This window comes from Amborella trichopoda, chromosome 5, assembly GCF_054954075.1.
Source record: "Amborella trichopoda isolate Santa Cruz 75 chromosome 5, AtrichopodaSantaCruz75HAP2 v2.0, whole genome shotgun sequence".
NCBI lineage: Eukaryota > Viridiplantae > Streptophyta > Magnoliopsida > Amborellales > Amborellaceae > Amborella > Amborella trichopoda.
In genome coordinates, this window is record NC_142340.1 from 5,949,906 (window position 1) to 5,973,698 (window position 23,793).

Below are 23,793 nucleotides of genomic sequence, written 5' to 3' on the forward strand. Positions count from 1 at the left end.
TGATATTTTGAAAAGATTATGATATGCATTTGACCTAAAGTCTTTCTCAAATTTGCAGTCAGTTATTTTCAAAAGCTTCATTTTGCTAAAAGAATATGCTTTGTTTTATGAAAAGACCAAAGTATTTGTCATTTCGGAAATAAGGTATGCCCTTTTGATGTTTCCATATTAGAAAGAACATGATGCCACTCCTTTCATTCCTCATGAATGAACCATTCAGAAAGACTAATTTAATGCTCTTATTCTGATAGGTAAGTACGCTTGTGTCAAGGATCCAAACCTATATGTAAGAGCCTCTAAAAGACTCAAACATTACGACATTAGCTCATTTGCTGGAGCTATTTACATTGTATATGGCAAGTTGAGCAAAGTTAGCCTAAACCTCTCTCTTGAAAACCTAGTTTCTCAAAATTATAATGCCACATAGCTAATTGATTTAGAGAAAGTTTACAATAGGGTACCTGGAAACTTAATTTGGTGGGTGCTGGACAAGAAAGGAGCTTCCAGAGGGTATATTGACATGGTGAGAGGTTTGTACGATGGGGCACTAACTTGTGTGAGGACTAGTGGATAGAGAAGTAAGTTCTCAGTACTAATAGGCCTACATCAGGGATCAGCAATGAACTCATATCTCTTTTGTCTTGGTTATATAAGTTACTAGACGTATACAAAATGAGGTACTATGGTGTATGCTGCTCACGAATGGCATAGTTTTGATTGATGAGACTAGAGGCGACATCAAAGCAAAGTTAGAACTTCTGAGGGAAGCTCTAGAATCTAAAGATTTTAAAGTTAGCCAATCTAAGAATGCAAGGAGTGCAAGTTGAGTAATAATAGGAGTAAAAATGACGAAGTAGTTATGATTAATGGCCAAGAAATAGCGAAAAGAGATTTTCCATATCTGAGGTCAATAATCTAGGAGAATGGAGAAATCGAGGAAGATGTCGCGCGTAGCATTAAAGTTAGGTGGGTGTAGTGGAGAGGTGCATCCGAAGTTTTTATATGATCGTTGTATGCCAGTGAAATTGAAGTGGAGGTTTTACCGGACAATGGTAAGACCAGCTATGCTCTATGGGACGAAATGTTGGGCAGTCTAGAAACAACATACCTACAAGATGAGTGTAGTTGAGATGAAGATGTTGAGATTGATGAGTGGCATGGCAAGAAAGGATAGAAATTCGGTATGAATACATTTGAGGGAATTTACGTGTGGCTTCAATAGGCTATAAGATGAGGGAAAGTATGTTTAGGTGGGTTAGGCATGTGATATGTAAGCTTAATACAGAACCTATTAGATGGTGCAAGTTGGTTCAACTAGAAGGCTCTAGAAGGGCAATGGGAAGGCCTAAAAAGGCATGAATGGAAGTAGTGAGAAAAGATATTGCGACTTATGGTATTCTTGAGAGTGTGACCCTTGATAGAGTAGAATGACAGAACAAGATTCGTGTAGCCGACCCCAAATAGTTGGGATAAGGCTCAAATGATGATACCACATAGCTAATTGATATGTAAAAAATGGTCTCTTATACTATTTTCAAACGCCTATTATGCAAAAGCGCCCCATATTCCTAACTTGAACACTGTGCCTCATTGGATTTCTAGGGCAAGTTCCTTAATGGTGGAATGCCTCTGCTTAACATGTGGGGTCTAGGTTTTAAGTTTGAACTTGATGTCTAGTTGGAGTCCCACAAGCTTGATATTTTCCTTTAATATGGGGAGCGAAGAAGATAGAAAGGAAAAATATAGTAAAGGTACCTCTGTTATTTTGCAAATAGGTATTGTATTAATTTATTTCCCGAAAAGAACTAATAATGTAGAGAATTTGGCTTGAGCCGATCAGCTAAATATTGTTAACATCCAATTGATTAGGTCCTAGCTACTTGATGTATTGACGTGCTCTATTTTCTTGGCGAAGCCTTTGACAAATCACACTCTAGCCACTAAACCAGGAGGCAACCCTGTATATGCCGATTCTGCCTTCTGTTAATGAGTATTTCATTTATATTAATTAAAATTCCAAGCACTTAAAAAAGGAATCAGGAATTGCAAATGCACTTTGTTGTAAGTTCGATGGGTGTAATGTACCTATTTTGTGGACGACCTAGGATTGAAAAAAAGTAATTTTGATTAATCAGCTTGAACTTTCATGGAGTTGATTACATAGGAAAACTAGTGTTAGCTTGGTTTTGAGGCTGCAATATTCGACCTGAAATTTTGGGATGAAAATAGAACCATGTGAGCTAATGCATTTGACACCAATGGACATTTGATATTGTGGTTCCAACTGCAATTTGTCAATTTCTTTAACTGGCCTTTCTTGACATAATGAAGACATTTTGTACATTTCAAAGCTATAAGTTGAGGTGCTCTTTTAGATGATTCGTCACACATTTCAGAGGCACTGAATGGATTAACTGTATGCATTATGTACAAATCCTCTGGAAACTAGGGGATATGGGAAATGATTCCACTTTAGTAAAAGGACTGAATAAAACCCTGGCAAGTGGTCACTGGTGCATCCAAATTTTGGTTCCGAAATATGCAACTGTGTGGATCATGATGCGGACCATAGTACCAAACTTATGATGCTGACCATAGCATTGAAGTGTTGGTTGCGACTATAATCTGATTATGGTTTCATTATTATACCTGTTAGACTCTATATATTTTCCTTGTGCCTCTTTTACATGGCACCATGCAAGTCATCTTTTCCTTTCCTCAATTTTAAGGTCAATTCTTTCCATGTAAAGTTGAAAACCGGATGTTGTTTTATTTATGTACCTCACATTAGGCTACAATGCATTATGAGGAAATACAACACAAATGTTGGTGCTTCCATTCTAGAAACATATCCTGTTCCCTTAACATGTAGTAGACCAGGCTTTTAGATTAATTTCAACCCTTGTCACTCGAGCCAAAATGGTCATACAACAAGGTGCTGTTCTTTCTAAGGTAGGCACGTCCCACCATCTCTAGAAAGTTCAGAAAATCTATTAAATCTCATGATAAAGTAGCAATTCCATTATTAAGGAGATCGAGTCTAAGTTGATGTAGTTAATGGTTTGCAAAGAAGTAGAAGAATCCAGAAGAATCGGTGTTAGTAAGGGTACAAATACTTGTCCTACTGCTGTAAGTCATCAAAACAGAAGAAATAGTCATGAACATTATTATTCAGGTGTATTTATTTTTATGCTATTTATTCAAAGGTAATTATGTAGTTTGTGTACCCCTGTCAGTTCTCTGTGTATGTGTAGTCCTTAAAACTTGTTGAGTCGGTTTTGCCAAGTCAACTCGAATCCGCAACTCAACAAGTCTCGTGCTTTATCATGAGACTCAATTGAATCTTCCATTATATATTGTTAAACAAAGAAAATCGGTCAAGTTGACTGACCATGAGTCGAATTATCTTGCGACTAGGTCAAGTCCTGAGCTGATTCTTATTTTCAACCTTTTTGTGTGTGTGTGTTCACGTGGAAGATTAATCCTTTATTTTAATTAATGAAACTTTTGCAAACCATCTCTGAATCTAACAAGATTGATCGGCCAAAAGCTTGAGGAAATATTTGACTAGCTTCAGGTAAGATTGCTTTTTGTCAAAAATCTTCCAGCTTTTTAGTCATTTGGGATGGTGTTTGGTATGCCTCTGTGAAGGCAATGGGTTCTTGTTTAACATACAAATGGAAGTTGTGGACTATCCCTATGGTGTGTTTGAAATATAATAGGTATGTAGGTAAGAATTTAAGTTATCTCAGAAAAACTATAAACAAAGAAAAAGTGAGAATGGTTCGAATTCATCAAACAGTACAGAGTTTGATAAGGAAACATAATGCGACACCATAAACAATATCCAAGATAAAAGCCATTTGTTAGAACAAATTCAATCACAAGTGATTTTTTCATTTCTTGGAAAACATAGGCTGCTTTTGAGAAACTTAGGTCATAAGAGAGAAAAAGCATCTGCAGTGACTCCCTAGGAATAAAGGAGGTCACATTAAGAGAATAGGTAAGAAAGGGCAGTCCTAGTACTAGTAGTCTGTCAATGCCTTCTTTGCAAATCCATAAGTTCAAATTAGATGGTCAGAACTAAGTGGGTCAATAAATATGAGCTTACCTCGAAGTTTCCTTCTCTTCAATAGCAGCACCATAACCAATAAAGAAACTATGACCAATACTCCTCCAAGAGATGATGCTATTATTACAACCAAAGAAACCTTTTGATGTCTTTTGTGTACGCTCAATTTGCTATCTCCACTCTGAACACATGAATTGGATAAACATAGCCTTGGATTGCCTTCTATACTACATATATAAAGTTTGCAAATCAATCAGTTGGCTAATACCATAAACATCTTGATGAGGGAAAGGAAAAATTTGTTGGATTCATAGCTAACCTCAAAAAAAGGGACCCGCTGTTATTCTTATCTAGTAAAGCCCTTGGAACTGGCCCACTTAAGTTGTTGTCCCTTAAATCGCTGCAAATAGAACTCGATGGGCTTAAAAAACTCTTATTTGTTGTTACATTTGATAATCTAGCTAGAGATATGGTATTCGTACTTACAGTGATACCAGGTTAGGTAGATCAGCTAAAAATTCAGGTATTGCACCGTTAAGGCTATTGTTTGCTAAATTCCTGAACAAGCAGAAACCATGAATAAATAAAAAATCTAAATATCTAGGTAAAGGAATTTAATTTCTTTGTATGTTGTACTTATTCTAGTGTAGTTATGTTGTAAATTTACTTTTAAGTGTCTGAAATGAAAGAACTGAAAGAATAATTGATTCTCCTTAATAAAATACGAAGGGTAAATCACCCTACATTCGAGTCTAGAAAGGACAAGAATATCCCTCCAGGTAGAATGCAACTAAGACTGATCGCCAACCAAATAATTAAAAATATGTTTACAATGCTTTTAACGAACTTCAAACTTGAGCAGCTAAAGAAGCAATGGCAGACGCACTCGCTAAAGAAGCAGCTCGGCAACACAACTAAATGGAAGTAGTGTGTAAATGGGCAAAATTATAAGCCCCTACCATGCAATCCTTTTTAGTCCGCCATTGTAATTGGGAATTTCCATAAGCCCTACTCACTTCCCTCTCCTACTAATCCTTCTTCTTATTTTCGTAGGGCAGGTTTCTTTGTGGTCCTCCTCTCAGGGACCACATTTTTACTGAGGTCCATACTCTATGGACCTCACGGTATTGATGTAACTCACTTGTTATTTAAGGTTAGTTAACTTCCCTACAAAAAAACACAAACTTCAAACTTGGGCGTCCACACATATGATCAACAATTTGTTCACTAAGTACTCATAGTTTTATGTGGTTGGACCACGGGGCCCCTCACGTGTGCGGCCCACTAGGTTTCATGTGGAGCCCACGTGGGCCACACGCCCCTCTTGGTGGGATTCCCAAATATTTCCTGTTTAGATGGGATTTATTTGTGGTATAATATTCTATAAAAAGATTTAGTTAGTTGAAAATATTTCGAAATAATTTTTGTGAAAGATTTAAGGGAATCTAGATTTTGATCATTATTTTATTTTTTAATTATCCATATGTGATAATAGGAAATCTAGAATAATCTAATTACTCTAGATTCTATAGAATGTTTCTAGAAGATAAAGATTACGATGAGACAAAACCTAGATTATTTAGAAGTGGGTATAGGTCAAATCTCAAGAGATAAAGTTCTTAAAGATTCACTCGCGATCATGATGGCTGATCTTGGAGATGAATGGCCTGGATTAAATCTTCTTTCACCTCACATATCTCCTAAAAATCCTAGATAATGTTGAACTCCTAATCTCACTGGAACTCCCTAAGCCCTAGAGGATAAATAAGGGGGATCTCCCTGTCATTCAACGCATCAAATCTCTCCCCTCTCTCTTTCCTCTCCATGTCATTCTCTGTCTCTCATGCTCTCTCTATCTCTCTCTCTCTCTCTCTCTCTCTCTCTTAAAAGGGGCACGCCATGCTCCCTAATTGCCTAGGGAGGTACACCAGCATAAAGAAGAGAGAACAAGAGGGGGCACACTTGCCCTTAGCTTTAGTTTTAGGTGAGGTGCTAATCATGGCATATGTCGCAAGGTTAAAAACGGGGTTTTTTGTGAAACCCTAATTATAACCTTGACTCTCTTGCCATATAAGTTTAAGAAAGGGAGTCCTTGAAGTGCTTCTCATTTCATATTAGTGGATTCAATAGGTTTCAGGATCAAAGTGCATCATTGGTCAGGTGATTGGATGTGGGATGTGCTATGCCTTAAGGGGGCCAACCCTTGGCAAATGTCAATTAGTCTTCCCATATTTATTTAATATTTTTTTACCGTTGTTCTTGTTTTATTTATTTCATAGAATTGCTAAGTTTGTATTCAGTTTAAATAAATTTCATTTTGGCAGTACGTTATTAAGATCCCAGACCATAGAAAGATCTATTCTATACCATTTGTGACACCTGTAAGCAGAATTTCCATCAATTAATAAAAAAATGATTTTTTTTATTTGAATTTAGAGCCTGAAATTCTACATTGCCAATTCTTCTAATGGGATGGATGAGTTGGATTTAATCATCTCTCATCTCATAGATTTTCTAAAATCCTATTGGTCATGATGAGTCATAATTAGATAGGCATTACCTAAAACGAGATTGAGGCCTCTATAAGGAGGGGGACCCCCTTCATTCTATACACAATTTCCAAGCCTCTCTTTCTCTCTTGATTTCTCTCCGTCACACCCCACTCTCACTCTTCTCATCTCTCTTTCTCTCTCTCTCTCTCTCTCTCTCTCTCTCTCTCGTTAGGCGGCACACCACCTGTCAAAAAAGTGTGGGGTGGCACGCCGAACGCTAGTTAGGGTTTTGAAAAGAGAGGGCCACGCCCAATTCTAAAAAAGGGAGGTGCCTTATGTCATGCCATAATTGTTCTAAAAGTTGTTCCAATAAACCTTAATTGTGTTTTATGCTCTCCATAACCCTTGTTTGAGAGATATTGCTTAAAGAAGCTTCTGAATTCAGAAAATTCAGCAAGACCAATACGATTAGAGTACGTCATCAGTCAGAAAACCAGGAGTGAGGTGTACTGAGTCATATGGGATTGACCCTAGGAACATTTGAGTATATCTTCCCAGTTATTAGCTTTTGTTTTTCAGTCATATTTGCATATTATGTTCAATTTTTAGGAATATTATTTGTATTTAATTTGTTAGCGAAAGCTTCGTATTCATTTCTAGCTTGTGTCTATTCAATTTGTCAGTAGGAGAAAAGGTCCTAAGTTGTATTTAGCGTTTTAATTTTCGTTTATAGCAATGTATTATTACACTTGTAAGTGAAATTCAGATTTATTTTCATTGCCTTGAATTCCACATAGCCACTTCTTTTATTGGTATCAGAGATTTCATATTTAGCATAGTTTGGAAGTTTTTCTTTTATTTTTAAGTCAAGAAATATGGCAGGCAAAAATTTTATGGCTAATCTTACTATGTCTAAAATATTTGAAAGGAGGAACTATGTTAGTGGGTAGAGAAAAATTGGCTATGTCCTCTTCGAGGAGGGACTTAGCCAAATGCTTACTAAAAACCCCCCACCTATACCAAGAGGGAATGTTTATGAAAGACAATCTATACTGGATTCTTATGCTCATTGGAGGCCAAAAACACCCTCGCAAAGGATCTCACCTCATGGCCATGAATGATTTGCATGCCCTCGAGCTCTTGCAGGCTGTAAAAGAAGTTCCTGAGAAACTCGAGGCTGATTATAACTCCTTTCCGCACAAGAAAGACACTTGCTATGAAGCAGTATCCGGATCTAAAAATGAATGGAGGAAAATTAGCCAAACACATCCAGCAGCTTAGATTCTAGTACGTGAACTTGAGGTTGCACATATAAAGCCAGATGAAATTATGCAAGTGTGCCGCTTGCTGAATTCTATGCCAAGCTCATGTGAAGCCTTTATTTCAGCCCTCACTGCACAATAGGGTTGGCCCTAGCCCTAACTTGCTCCCCTGAGAGCTGGCCTAGGTCTAGCCATGGCCCTATCATGGCCGGGCCTGGCCTAGACAAGTAAAATTAAATAAAATTAAAGAAGAAAGATTAAAAATAAGGGCCAGGATCGGCAGAACCTTGCCTTGGGGCCACTCGGCCCATTGCCACACCTACTGCACAAGAAAGCACACTAAAGCTGGATGATAAAATCACCAAGCTCAAAGCTAAAGAATAAACGAGGATGACTAGTGATACTCTTGCTGTGAATGAATCCGTGTACTTTTGGTAAATCTAAAACCCAACTCTAGTTCGTTCAAGAAAAAGAAGGGCAAGGGCAAGAATAAGAATAAGAATAATGAGAATCAAAAGGGGGATAACGTGCCTAAGAAAAAGAGGGACTTAAAGAATAGCCAGTGCTATAATGCAAAAAATTGGAGCACATAGCGAAATACTGCAAAGCAACCAAATATGCAAATCCCAAGGGCGATAGGGAGCATGCTTGTGTAGTCCATGAGACTTTGCTAGTGACCCTAAGGAAGAAGGGTCATGGTGTTTTGACTCAGGTCCACTTCAGAAACTTTTAAGCCTGTTGCTCAAGGGGATGAGCATATCTTTATGGGTGGGAACCAGAAAACTGAGATTTTGGGTATTGGAGATTGTCTTTAAATTGAAAACTTGAAAGAGCATGGTCCTAAAGCAAACACTTTATACTCTTGGTATGAGGAAAGGTTTGGTTTTGGTCGTGAGATTGGGTACAGTTGGATACTCGAACATTTTTACTGGCAATAAGGCAGAGTTGAAATTTGGGGATGAAATGGTTATGAATGGTCTTCTGGTAGACGGTTTCTTTTCAATTCCAATAAAGAATTCCATTTCTTATGTCTTGTGTTATAATGATGACGATGCATATTATGGGATATGAGATTGGGGCACATAAATCATAAGGGAATGGAGATATTAAAGAAATAAAGATTATTAAAAAATCTAAATGGAGACTTAATTAGAGTTTGTGAATTTTCTGCTAAAGGAAAGATGTAAAGAAATCATTTTGAAAGCTTAGAGAGCTACTGGAATTTTGAAGTTGTCCATGGTAAAAAGATGTACTTTATTACTTTCATTGATGACCACTCCCGTTTAGGCCATGTGTTCATGTTATGGGAAAAGTCAGAAGCCCTTGACTGTCTCAAAGAATACAAAGGCAGGGTAAAGACCCAAACAAGCTAGAAAATTAAAGTGCTTAGATACGATAAGGGTGGATAGTGTTCCTTGTAATTATTTAAAGAATTTTGTTTTGAGCGTAGTGTTATATACTAATATACTATGATTTACTCTACTTAGGAAAATGGGGTAGTCGAGAGATAGAATAGGACCTTGGTGGAAATGGTGAGGAGCATGATGGAACATGCTACTCTGTCCCTAGATATATCGGGAGAATAGTTTTGACCGCGGGTTACATTCTTAACCGGATTCCCACAAAGGCTTTCCCACTAACTCCTCATGAGATTTTCATTGGTTTTGCTCCGTCCCTTGACCACTTGAGAGTGTGTGGATGCTTTGCCCATGTCATAATACCCCATCAAAATAGGACAAAATTAGAACTCAAAATTGTTAAGTCCATCTTCATAGGATACTAGTTTTACCTATCACATTGTAAGGGGTACTAGTTTTACAATCATGACACAGGGGCTGTCCTAGAAAGTAAGGATGGCCATTTCCTTGAAGAGTTCCTTGAGAGTTATGACACTTGTAAACAAGCTGATTTTTAAGTGATAGTAAATGGCACGAGTCAGTCCTAGGATCTTGAACAACCTCGTCCTAAGAGAAGTAGTGAAATTAGGAGAAAACCTGAATTCTCCACCTAGCTAGGACAATATTAGGAAAGGATTGAAAAAGAATCCCTACATGAACCTTGTTCTTATCAAGAAGCCATAAACTATCATGAAAAGGCACAGTGGGAAGAAGTGATGGAATTAAACTCAATCAAACAAAATCATGTTTTAGTAGTGAACTTACCTCTTGATAGAAAATCCATCGGATGTACGTGGATCTATTAAAAGGAATTGAATTAAGTGGATCTATTAAAAGGAATTGAATTCGGAAGGGAAATTAGAAAAATACTAAGGTAGATCAGTAGCTAAGGGGTTTACCTTGAAAGAAGGAATAAATTATGATGAGACCTTCTCCCCTGTAGCTAAGTTCCCCTCCAGTAGGATCCTTTAGCAGTCCATTGCGACTTCGAACTCCACCAAATGGATGTTAAGGCTGCATTTCAAAATGGGGAGCTAGAAAAAGAAATTTACATGAAACAACTAGAGGGCTTAATAGAAAAGGGAAAAGAAAGCCTAATATGTAAACTTGAGAAATCCCTTTACGGCCTTAAAGAAGCATCAAGGAATTGATATGTTAATTTTTAAAAGACCTTATTGAAAGTTGGCTTTGTGCCTAACCAGGAGAATTATGTCAAGGTCAGTAGAAGTGATGTTGTATTTATCTACTTGTATGTGGATGGCATGTTATTTGCCAGTAATTCGATGAGTATCGTATTGGAAACAAAACCTTTATTCTCATAAGATTTCGATATGAAAGATATTCGAGAGGCATCATATATTTTGGGAATCAAGATCCCTAGAAATAGGAGAGAGAGAACATTTAGTTATCTCAAGAGACCACTATCAGAAAATACTGGAAATATTTGAAATGAATAATTGTCGGCCCATATTAACCCCCCATTGATGGCAAGACCAAGTTAAATCTATACTTGTGTCCCATAAGTTCATAAGAAAAAGAGGACATGCAAAGAATTCTGTACAGAAGTGTAGTTGGGTCATTAATGTAAGCTATCTTAGGGACAAGACCAGACTTATCAGTTGTAATGAGTGTGATTAGCAGGTTCCAGAGTATTTTGGGCATGGACCACTAGAAGGTAATTTAAAAGGTTCTGTGAAATTCAAAGGGAATGATTCTTCATATATTCAGACAAAGACTATCAGGGCGATCTAGATGAGATGAAGTCCACATCTGGGGTGTATCTTCATACATGCCAATGGAGCTGTTTGCTAGTAATCTAAGAAACAAGATGTTGTTGCACTCTTGACTATGGAATCAAAGTATGTAGCTTGTTGTATAGTAGAAAAAGAAGCAGTTTGGTTGAAGAAGTGATCTAATAAAGCGCCCATTTGTAAGAATCACCTTAGATTTGATCTAATAAAGCGCCCATGTGTAAGAATCATCAGTGACAACCAGGCGGCGGTTTGTGTGGCCAAAGATCCATAATTTCTTAAGAAATCAAGGCATATTAAGGCAGACTACTACGACATTCACTACGAGATCCTAGCAGGAGAGATCGAGGTTGTTTATCCCCTGACAGAGGCTTCGTTAAAGATCGTTTGACAAAAGGATTGGTGGCAAATGTATTTGCCAAGCATGTACATGGGATGGGCTTGAAAGAGATTCAGAGGGAGTGATTGCATAGCGTTTAAAGGCTAAGTCGGAGATGTTGGGGTTTTGTGGCCTTTAGACTGCGAAAGCTTGTAAAAAGTGGATTGTACACTTTTGTGAGAGTGTGTATTGGTTGAGTGACCAAGGGTTTGGTGGTGTATGCCCATGGTCATATCTAAAACCCTAGCCCTTTGTGCATGGGGCACTACCGAAAAGGGTTTACAGAGGGACATCCCTTGTTGAGGTTGGAGAGATACCCAAGGATGGATTGTAGGCCAGGAGAGCTGTGTGGTCTCCATTGTGTAGATGTAGGTTTGTGAGAGCGAGGGCTAAATCCTCAATAAACTTCCGCACGATATGTACACATGTCAGCCACTCTACCTCGAAGCAACCCTAAAAAGGGGATACATATACATGTTCATGAAGAGTCCTTTTTGCACTATAGTAATATATGCTTGATTTGCTCTTAAGGGGGGAACATGTAATCCATATTTCTGAACTATGGTTCTACTGTTTGTTGGGCAGCTTTGATGAGCCAATCATGAACCCCTATATGAGACTGTGGGTCATGGGTCTCGTTGGGTTGGTTTGAGAAGGCAGTCTTGGATCATAGTTCTTGGGTCAAGTGGAATGCCCTGATAGTCACTTATCTTGACCCACTAGTACCAACCCAGTTCTAGGTATTTTATTTTCAATGTTAAAAATATGTTCGTGAACTTTAGAAGTTTTTCGCAAGTTTTGAAATTAATTCCAGCAGTTAAATACTGAAAAGGGTGTTTCTAAAATTTTAATTATGTGGAGGGGAACATGGGGGGCCCTTGGATCTAGCCCCACATGTGTACAACAACCCATGGGTGGGGCATGGTGCCACACCTCACACATGAGGTGGCACGCCCCCCTCTGTATTTTTTTCATATTATTTTTTGTTTAAAAATATTGGGTAGTTAAATGAAATAACTTCTGAAAGGTTATTGTGTCCTTATTTTGTGGGAGGTGGTTTTTGATAACTTGTTTGACCAAAATATTTTATTGTTAGACTTCGTACAATTTGAAAAGAGATAAAAGGAGGTTCTAGAAGGTTATGGATTGTTCTTATCTAGACTGACTAGAAGTGGATATGGGTCACATATTCAAGGGATAAGGTTATTAATATTCCTCCCTAAATAATGATAGTTGATTTATGTGATGGATGAGTCAAATTTAATTCTTAGGGATAAGGTTCGTAATATTCCTCCTTAAATCATGATAGCTGATTTATGAGATGCATGAGTCAAACTTAATTCTCTCTCGCATCACAGATTTCCTAAAATCCTAGTGGTTCTGACGAGTCATAATTGGAGAAGTAATACCGAAGGGGGGGGGGGGGGGGGGGGGGTTGAGGCCTATGTAAGGAGGGGATCCCCTTCATTCTCTACACAATTCCCAAGCCTCTATCTCTCTTGATTTCTCTCTCCCCCAGATCCCACTCTCCTCTTTCATCTCATCTCTCTTGCTCTCTCTCTGCTCTGTCTCTAGGTGGCAAGCCACCCATAAGAACAAGGGGGCGGTACGCATGTCCAGTCCTAGAAAAGGGTGGTGTCTTGTGGCATATGCCTTAATTGTTTTAAAAGGGGTGCCATTAAACCCTAAATGTATTTTATGCTCTCTAAAACCTAGTTTGAGAGTTATTACCCAAGGAAGATTCCTAGCTCACTAAATTCAGCAAGACCGATAGGATTAGAGTGCGCCATCAGTAAGAAAATTGGGTGTGTGGTGTACTAAATTCTATGGGGGTGACCCTAGGCATATTCGATCAAGTCTTCCCAGCGGTTAGCTTTTATTTTTCATTCATATTTGCATATTTTCTTGAATTCTCAGGAACATTATTTGTACCAAATTTGTTAATGGAAATTTGGTATTCATTCCTAGATTGTGTCTATTCAATTTGGCAAAAAAGCAAAGGTCCTAGGTTGCATTTAGGGTTTTAATTGTCATTTAAAACAGTGTATTGTGGCACTTGTAAGTGGAATTCAAAGTTATTTTCATTGCCTTGAGTTTCACATTGCTACTTCTTTAGGAACCTCAAATATTGAGATTTGATCATGAATTTATACTTGACTAGCTAGGAACAAAAATAGTGAATACCAATCATAATTAGTGTCAGAAAAATAAAGTAGAAAGCCCAAAAACCTTAAGAAGACACAAGACACTTAGTTCAGCTCATAGCGACTGCGTCTGAAGGCATGAAAAATAAGATTGTGAGAGTTACATCACTAATCTTGGGGCATAAAAGTAACTTTCTACTCCTTCCCTGTCCAACATCCATTTTAAACAACTCTCCCAAGCAGCCACACCACCGATTACTCATCTCTTTCGTACTGCTAAACAGCTACCTTTGAGTACTAGACATCGAGGCATGGGCAATGAGAAATTAACTTTTTTTAAAAGGAGATACGGTCCAAAACCTCATTGGGAAATTCTTCTCTACAAGAAAGCAGTATGTCTCGCAACTAGAGTCACCATCACATTGTTTCTATCCATCTGAAGCTGCGCTTGTCTCTTTTTTGAATGCCCCACCTTTATGCAAGTAACCCCTACCTCTCTATTGGAAACCCCCCTTTCCCACTTGGTGATCTCAACTAGAGCACACATTTCTTCTCTCATCTCTTATTTGTATGGAAACAATCTGAAGGGATGCACGTTGAAACTAGAGAGGATACACGCCATCTCTAGGTTCCCAATGTGATGGGATCTAGCTTATTAAAAATAATCAAACCAAATCCCTTTCAATAAGGTAGTTCTTGGAAGCGGTGGTTTTGTCTATCACTGCCTCCAACAACCTCCACCTTGATCAAAATCACCATCTCCTTCCTATTGCTAAGCTATTGAGCACAAGTTGTTAGAGATGCGATAAGAATGAGAAGCTTACTCTCTCATAAAGGGTTACTGCCCCGAATATCTCTAAGTAGGAGGTACTAGCACACTGCTTTTCTCCATAGGAGACACTTCTTTTTCTCTACCGGCCCTGCCTCTATGTGTTGGATGCCCCTCTCTCTCCCTAGAATGCACGTTTATATATATATATATGTGTGTGAGAGAAAGAGAGAGAGAAAGAGAGGAAGAGAGAGATTTGGAGGAGCCACCCATGAAACTCCCCTTTCTCAGCAAATCTGTAGGACACTCGCCTTTGAAAAGACGGACCTCACCTCGCCTGAAAAATGGCAATCATTTCCCATTTGGCCTTTTCTAATCGAAAGAGGGGCAAATTGGTTATTGCCCCTCTAGAAAGCCCCAAGTGACGGGGAATAAAGGCATGCTATTGTGTAGTATGATGATAGCTTGAAATGTCTAAATTTAGTTAATTATAAAACATACTATATATAATTTAGTGAGCAATAGAAAGTTTTAATAATGATGAATTTTAATAGGAGTCAATTGTAGTGCTTCCTTAAAATAAATTTTGTAGTTCCTTTTGTAAGGAGATGGCTTGAAACAATTCAGTTCTTTGATCATAAAGATGAATTCAAACAATTTACTTATTTGATTCAGGAGATTTTATTATGTCAGAGTGCTACTCACAGTATTTGGATTTCTTGGAGGTTTCCTAGAGCTCTTAATATTTCCCCCATCAATTCATAGCCTTGAAGGTTCCTGCAAAATGATTAAATGGTTAAGACCCTGGTTGGTGTTTTGGCTTTGTTTGAGGGGCCTATATCCAAATTTGGGATTTTGGATTAGAATCCATGGAAACTTATCTATTTATACTAAAAAATATAAATTTACAAACTCAGATGATATGGACCTTACTTTATAGACAGAATTGAGTCAAATTTCATATTCAAATCTAGAGAGCATGCCCACACATATAAGCACATGGAGGGGACAGAGTAATACAGGAATCATGCTAACCATATGATCGATGTGACCATCTACCCATTCAGATCGACCAATGAGCCACTCTTATGGCATGTTCCTTTCTTTTCACTGGATTGTCAATTTTGTTAATCTCTTCCAAGTTTTTTTCTTTTTTTTTTGGATAGATCTTACATCTAAATAAAGATGATTTGAAACTTTTTGGTGAAAAAAAAAATCCAAAAAATGTTCTACTCCCTCGGGAGTAGACTTCCATTTATTCCGTCATGTAAAACCCCACCTAGGATTAATTTTAGGACCCTAATGTTTGGGGATATAACCTCTTTAAAACATAGATTAATCTAAACTGAAAAAAAAATCCTAATTGCACCCTCTAAGCACAAGAAAAGAGTAATGTTTCAAGATTGAATAGAAACTGGCTTACTTTTAGAGGGTGACATCTAAGTAAGTGATAGAAAAATCAATTTTTTTTTTTTTTTTTTTTTGAAAATAATCATGTAGTGATTCTAAGGAAGTTACCAAAATTTCAGATTGAAAAACTCCTCCCAAATAGGTCATCGGATCTAGAGAGTAGAAGTAAACTATGCTCTCAAGGGAGCAGTAGTATGATCAAAACAAAAAATTCCCCCTAATTAGTTGTTTATCCCTTGGCCTAATTTTTAGAGTTGTAGGCACTTAATATGCGCACACACACACGGAGAGAGAGAGAGAGAGAGAGAGAGAGAGAGAGAGAGAGAGAGAGAGAGAGAGAGAGAGAGAGGTTACTTATACTAAATATAGAGAGAGAGAGATTACTTATACTAAATACTGAGTGATGTAAGGAAATTTGAAGAACATCAAAAACAAGATTTTCATGCCAAACACAGGAGAAACGTGGCTTTTCTCCTCACGCCAAGCTAGGGTTCCGGATGTCCAAATTTTTATTTCTCTTTCAATTTCTGTAAATCCCGTAGAATAATCCCCTCTTATATATTATAATCTAATGTTCAAAGACATTAAATGTCTATACAGTAATTAAAATAGCTTAAAATGTCCATACAATAATTAAAATGATCCAAAAAAATCATAATTTAAACACATAGTTTGTAATAACAATTTTATCCTTGTGAATAGTAACCGGTGAATAGGATCCTATGAATAGTACCCCATGACTAGTAACCAACGAATATTATATAAAAATATAAAAGAAATATGAGAATCCCCGAAAGATTTAAAATCCCTACAAATAAATTTTAAAACTAAAATTAAAATATCCACCTTTGAAATTGAACAAAAATAAAAAATAAGAATAATTTTTTCCTGTATCACTGAGGTCAAAGAATGTACACTTACAAAGAAATGATTCTTGGAAATGGTGCATTGCTGCAAATTAACACATCCCAACTGTATCCTTTAGGAAGGCAGGGGTCTCCTAACCAACCCTTCAATGCATATTCTTTCTTGATATCCATTAGAGCATCAACTACATGGTGACAAAAAAATTTATCAACTAATTTTTTTCTCAATAAGAAAAACATGCAAAAATCATGTGGCCCTAGAGTATACACCATGATTTGAAGATGCAGTATATTGCAAGGGCCAGTTTGGAGCAACCATTTTTTTTTTCCTTTTAAATTTAAGGGATGCAGATATAACAGGTCCTTTTCATGAAAACAAGGCCGAAAAAGGGACTTCCTCAAAGTTAGCTAAGGCATCCCTTTGTATGCTTTCATGTAAATGAACAGGTTGCATGGTGCAAAGAAAGTGGGACCTGCCTTGTTGGGGCTGGCTACTGGACCGGTTCCGGACCAGGCCCATGGCCGGTTAGTGCAATCGAACATTGGTAATTGGTGTCGCCTACTGACTCATCATAGTTGGAGGTGGGGTCAAAACTCTTGGTGAAAAAATACCGGACCAGGACTCAAACTCACCATGGTTTCTTTTCGTCAGGATCCAGCTGACTTTGGTCAGCATGAGCCTGAGTCAATGGTTTCAAAGCACTAATGGGTACTACGACGGGGATGATATGTGTGAGACAGAGAGAGTACCATCTTGTTGGTAAGTTGCCAGCAGGGAGAGTGAAAAGACACTATACAGCTCGAACGCATTGAGAATTGGAGGATGGGTGGATCTTCTTGTCTTGTTGATGGATACGCTAAGGCCATTCCTCACTGTATGAATACGGGTTGTGTAAATGCTTATCGTTGTCAAGTACCCTGGATTCACAGGTTTGGCATTCCATGGGTCGTCCTTGCTCCAATATCCATCATCGATGAATATGTTGAATTCTCTCAACTCTGTCTTATTTAGTACTTCTAACTCTGAGAAATGGAAGGCGAAGTAAAAGGCCCCATTGTACAACTGTTCTGCTGTCCAACGGAAATATATGCTCGCATTCAGATCAGAGGGACGAACAGCAGTTTGCATTACTGAGGATGGCGGTTGGAAGTTATTGGGAGACACAGAATTAGAACTATAAATAGGAAACTGATCTTTTAGATGCAGGGTCTGCCAGCAGCGGTCGTACAGGTCCTTCTCATACCTGCATGTGTAGTTTATCTTTGTTAAAGCTGGGGGCATTTGATCGATAAAATGAGTATCTTTTCTTCTTCTCCATTTTTTATTTTTTTTCTTATCTTTTTATTTTTAATATTTAATTTATATTTCAGGTAGATGATCATGGAATTCAAACCTAGATTGTGCCAGAATCTTGGATGGAAAAAATGGTTCTCTTCATTTTGAATGAAACACTTGCAACTGAAGGGAAAGTATGTTATGCCACATATAAACTGAGTACCCTACGCAATAGAAATGAATCCTTCTTCCGCTCAAGTCTGCCATTGTCAGCTTCAGCAAAATTACAATTCATCTCCTCCTTTCAATGAGAAAGGATGGTATGACATACTATCATTATGCTTCAAGTAAATTATACAATCGCGAAACAAGATTGTATGTTTCGTGATTGTGTAATCTGTTGCATGTACCTTATGGCTTTTTTCTTGTCTAATTTTTTTAGCATAATTCATTACCTGATTGTTGCCGTTTCATTGGGCACCCCCAGGTCCCACCGATAGAAAGTAGTCAAGTAAGTGGAACCACTATCAAAGGAATATGATGAGTACATACTGGTTTCCAGTGGCCGAAGCTCGAGAGCAGATATGAAAGGCGTGCCGGAGCCAATATTCACTAGGCATACTGCTATGGATTCCGTCCTCGCTGTGCTCAAAATCTCTACACTAAGTTGTTGCGTAGGGTCATTCACTCTTATTGTGGCCCAGGGGTTGATACCCAAGTAAAGATAGAACTGTGGATTTGTATTTATATGGTCATAGTTTCCATACATGAACCAGGCTCTGATTAAATACAAAGTGTCTTTAGAAACAGGGAATATATTGTAACAGTTCCTTTTTCCTTCTGGGAACGACCGTACCGTCTGAAACTGCCTTGGAAGAGATGTGTTGTTGAAATTGGGATCCACATTTTTACGCATTCCGGCTTCAACGTATTTTGTATCGTTAGTATAGTGGATGCCAGTAAGGTCATCTTCATAATCATCTTCTAAGCTCCCACAATCTATGCTTATGAACCCTGCAAAAGAAGATTCCCCCTCATGCTATAAAAAAACGGACACGTGTCTGGTGGTCTCACTATATGCCGACAATTGGTGGTCACGGACATGCATGTCGACACTTCTAGAAACGCATACGACTGTCTAATGGCATGTCCCATTTTTTGACCCCTTTTTGTTTTTGAAATTTGGTATTTCTTTGTTTAGAATGTCACTCCTCAATGAATAATCTTTTTTTTTTTAAAACAATAAAAAAGAATAATGTTTTTAAAACAAGTGTTTTAGAAAAATAATAGTAGTTAAGGCAAAAAGTAAAAAGTAGTTGAGGGTGTGAGTGGTGTGATTATATAAATTTATATTAATATATTAGAACCATGTTCAATAGCCATGCCGTAAGGGTGCTTCACTTTGAATTAATAATTAGTTAATAGTTCATAGATTTTTTACATGTTCCTACTAAATCTTATATGCATTGTTCCTATTGAATCCGTGGCGGTCAAAAAAATATATCGTCATTGGTGCCATCTCAGCCGTCCATTCTAAATGGACGGTTGGATAAAGAGAAATATATAAGTTTGATATAGTAAGGAATTATAGAAAGCTTACTCATAAAGGAAAAGCCCCTTATCGAATTATGTACACATAGGTCACCTAATACTTTTTTATTAACTCTATAAACTTCTTTTTTTTTTTTTTTGGGCATTGATACCCTTCTTAACCAAAAGATAAAAATAAAATTTAAGGCCGGTTCAATCCTTGGAGGGCTGGCCTAAACTCAGCCCCAAGAAATTTCCCCAAGGTCGAACGGGCCTTAAAATATTTATTTATTTTTTACTTGGGAGCACTTTTTTTATACAAAATGTCCCAAAAATTTCAACTGGATGTCAATGCAAAACAAAAAAAAAGTAAACAATGTTTATAGTGTGAATATAAAAATATCGAGGGGTACATGTGCAGAAAATTCAAGGCAAGGGGATTTATGTAATTTTCCAATAAATTTACTCCCCATTCTTCTTCTTACTTCTATTTGCTAAGTCTCGTATTGGTAATTCACAAATCTAATGGGAAATACGATAAGAGTTTGCACTGAAAAGCAAAGAAACCTTTTTGAGGTATCACTCTCCAAAATGTTATGTTATGGGGCATTTTCTGATGTTTATTTGTTAACCTTGTGATTGATAATTAAAATCTTAATTTTCAACAAATAGACCATCCGGAGTTCTTGTTAGAGCACGAACTTATTTGAAGCATTTTTTTTATTTCTAAATAATTCTTTTTAGATTGAACTCAGGGAACTCAGGGATGAGCAAATATGTTGTAAGAGTCAGTAAAATCCTAATGAAAGGGGTTGGGTTGTGGTGCTAGCACCCTCATACCTAGTTACAATGTTGTGGTTTTCAATCCTGCTGATGCCGCCTATTGATACCTTCAAAAAGTCAACTCTTTAATCTATTTTAAGAAAACGGGTCTACTGATACCACATACTAATAATACCTTTTAAAAACCAACCCCCTAATCTATCTGAAAAAAAATTGGTAGGGTCTGTTTTCCCCATTGAATTACCCAAAAAAAGAAAGAGAGAGATAGTAAAATCCTCCTGACCATGTTTGTTTGAGAGAGTGGTCAGTGTGTTCCTTAATTCTATATGTTAGTGTCCTCCACAGTCCTCTCTCTCTCTCAAATCGCTGTTTTCTTGTACTGTTTTTTTATATTTATGTTCTTTTCTCTCTCTCAACAAATTTCATAGATACATATTTGTGGAATGCACTTGCTTTTAGAGCTAATGCTAATCCTTTGGCTCCGAGCTGACTAGGGCAACACCGAATCTGCTCGGACAATTCCGAATCGGCTTGCCCATTTTAAAACTTTGCACTAGCTTGTGCCAATGAAATTATAAATTTGTGATTATGTTACATACAAAATTAGTTTCATTGAGCTGTACACCAAATAAAAAAAAAACGAAAAATATCCCTGTATTCCCTATTTTTGGTTTTCATATCTCAATAGACCAAAAGATTCAAAATATATCTCCTAACCCCTGACTAACTTTATCCACTTTTAACTATTTTTTTAGCCCTAACAAATATAAAAAAGATATACTTATTTTAAACCCTTCATTTCTTTAGGTGATATATTCTCTTCAAATTTCTCTCTTTCTCTCTCTTCCTTGAGATTCTCCCAAATCCCTTCTCTCTCTCTCTCTCTCCATTTTCTCCCACTTTCTCTCTCCAGGTCTCTTGCTCTTTCTATCCTGTGTTTCCCCAAATCCCTCTATCTCACACCAACCCCTCTTTATCTCTCTCTGTGTTTCACAACCAACCTCTCTCTCTCCATGTTTTCCAAATAACCTCTCTCTCTCTCTCTCTCTCTCTCTCCGGGTTTCCCAACCCTTTTTTGTCCATGTGTTTCCCAACCAATCTCTATCTCTCTCTCTGTTTTCTAACCCCTCTCTATCTCTCCCTGTGTTTCCCAACCAACCTCTCTCTCTCTCTCTCCATGTTTCCCAAATAACCTTTCTCTCTCTCTCTCTGTGTGTTTCCTAACCCCTCTCTATCTCTCCCTGTGTTTTCCAACCAACCTCGCTCTCTCTCCATGTTTCCCAAATAACCTCTCTCTCTCTCTCTCTCTCCCCCCGTGTTTCCCAACCCTTTTCTCTCCATGTGTTTGCCAACCAACCTCTATCTCTCTCTCTCTCTCTTTCCCAACCCCTCTCTCTCCTTGTGTTTCCCCAACCAACCTCTCTTTATGTGATTGTCCCGACCCTTCTCTCTACCAATTATTAACGCACATTGTTTAAGGTTGCAGCAATGTCCTCAAAAGGTTTGTCATAAGTTAAGCCTATCACCAAGGTATTGAGTAATGGATAGAGAGAGAGAGGTTGGGAAACACGAAGAGAGAGAGATGGGGTGGGGGCACAAGGAGAGCGAGAGAGGGATTTGGAGAAACATGGGGGAGAGAGATAGTGAGAGACACGAGGGAGAGAAAGAGAAAATGGGGAAATAGAGAGAGAGAAGGGGTTTGGGGAAAGTCATAGAGAGAGATTTAGGAGAAAATCATGTGAAAAGAGAGAAAAGATAGAGTTTAGAAATGATGTCTTTTTATATTTGTTTGAGGTAAAGAAAAAAGGTTTAAAAGGGATAAAAGTTAGCGCAAGGGGATAGAAGATATAAAACTTAGAATTTCTGTGACCCAAGATATGTTTCGAAACCTTGAATTTATTAAGATATAAAACTTAAAAATACAAAGTATAGAGATATTTTCCCTAAAACGAACTTCCCCATATACAAATAGCTGTGTAGTTTGAATACATACATACCTCCTTGGCCTTGCCCATGAACTGTGACTATAAAACATAGTACTCCCATGATTTGTAAAGATAAAGTTGCTCCCCTGCTCACCACCATTTTTCTAAAGGTATCGTCCTTTTCAAGAACCTAGTTTTACCAATATATAATGAGCCAAGAATGGATTGCACATAAATAATGATATCTTACAAAATATGGACGTGGCTTTCAGGCATAAATGGTATTTAGTCATTTTTGCTAGTCATCACTAGATATTAAAATAGAATTGCTTACAAAGACACATTTTATCTTTTATATATAAAGGTCACCATCAGTCATACTTATTAAATATCAACTTGGATAGCTTAAGGTGAGTCACAAAGTCTGAGAAATTTTTTTGGAACTTTATGTTTATTTAATGACACTCTTGCAACTACCCACTTTGAAATTTAAGTGATAAGAATGATTGTGACCTCTATATACAACAGATAAATGGTCTTTTTATAGACAATCCCTGATAATATTCAGCTTTAAAAAATAATTAATTGATATTTATCATTTTAAAATTAAGGGAAAAAGATGTAATTGGTCTGGAATGGGCTTGAGGCAGAGGTGGTTTGTGCCAAAATGTGACGTTCTAAATTCCAATTCCCGCTAGGTCCCATGTTACTATCTAAGATCAATTTAAAGAAAAAATTAAACGAAAAAATTATTTTGGAGCTCAAAGAATGCTCCAATTCAATTTACCCTCCAAAAAGATCCATTGAATGTTCATCAAATCCAATATTTTAAGAGTTAAAACTGGTCTTCTTTTTATCTTTGTTTGAAATTGTTCATGAACCAAATGTGATACAAGGAGCACACAATCATTTTTAGCCAATAGATGAAAGTGCATCACAATATTCGATATATATTTTATTATTGACTTTGTGCCCAAACAGTAATAAATCCTCAACTACTTGATTTGAAATATAATGGTCAACGATGATTGTAACTTTCTTGTATAATAGATAAACGGTTTAATTGTAAACATTTCCTTAGAAATTTCGTATCAAAATTTACCAAACTATACCTAAACCATCAACTATTTAATATTTTAAATATTTACCAAAACAAACCTAAAATTTCAAATGTTCTAACTTGTGATTACGTATCTTTTGACAAGAATTGGAAATTCTATAAAAACAACAAAGCTCATTTTGAAATTGTATAAAAAAACACTTGAGATGTTAAAATTTTTTGTGTGCCTTAATAAATTTCCTCGTAAAGATCAACTTATCTAGGTAATCTCCATGGTAAAAACGAAGCACTGAGCTCCTTTGGTTAATTATGTGACTTTAGGCGTGTATTGATACTCCATTTAAAACACCATTTTTTCAAAAAATGTCCGAGTTTTTTAAATTTGTTAAGAATTCCTAGTTTTTCGAAAGATTTTTTAAAACTTACAGTTTTTTAATGGGACTGATATAAATCCGTATTTTATCTTTTTACAAACTTCTCCCTTATAACTTTATTTCTCCATTAACTTAATATTATTAAATTTTAGTTGAAAGATAAGTGTATTAACAATGGGACTAAATTAAAAAACTTAATTTAAAAAAAAAAAAATTGAAAATTTTTATTAATAAGTTTCGTTTAAAAAAGTGTACGAATAAATGCAAGCAATATATTTTCCAAAAAATAAGATATCAGAACTA

General features: G+C 37.0%; 1 long non-coding RNA gene and 1 pseudogene across 2 annotated transcripts in view; one reads left to right on the forward strand and one right to left on the reverse strand.

Annotated features, from left to right (window-relative positions):
• Window positions 1-23,793, reverse strand: part of LOC105420057 (putative leucine-rich repeat receptor-like protein kinase At2g19210) — a 35,455-nt pseudogene that overhangs the window by 2,052 nt on the left and 9,610 nt on the right. Inside the window, exons 3-10 of the transcript XR_016055759.1 lie at window positions 22,129-22,246; window positions 18,274-18,832; window positions 17,293-17,786; window positions 16,598-16,727; window positions 14,972-15,043; window positions 4,559-4,630; window positions 4,392-4,472; window positions 4,112-4,299 (exon numbers count right to left, since the gene is read on the reverse strand). The product of XR_016055759.1 is annotated as a putative leucine-rich repeat receptor-like protein kinase At2g19210 (transcript). The remainder of the gene's footprint in view (window positions 1-4,111; window positions 4,300-4,391; window positions 4,473-4,558; window positions 4,631-14,971; window positions 15,044-16,597; window positions 16,728-17,292; window positions 17,787-18,273; window positions 18,833-22,128; window positions 22,247-23,793) is intronic.
• Window positions 17,951-18,733, forward strand: LOC148781905 (uncharacterized). The gene is made up of 2 exons (XR_016055771.1): window positions 17,951-18,138; window positions 18,306-18,733. It is a non-coding gene; the product is annotated as an uncharacterized LOC148781905 (long non-coding RNA).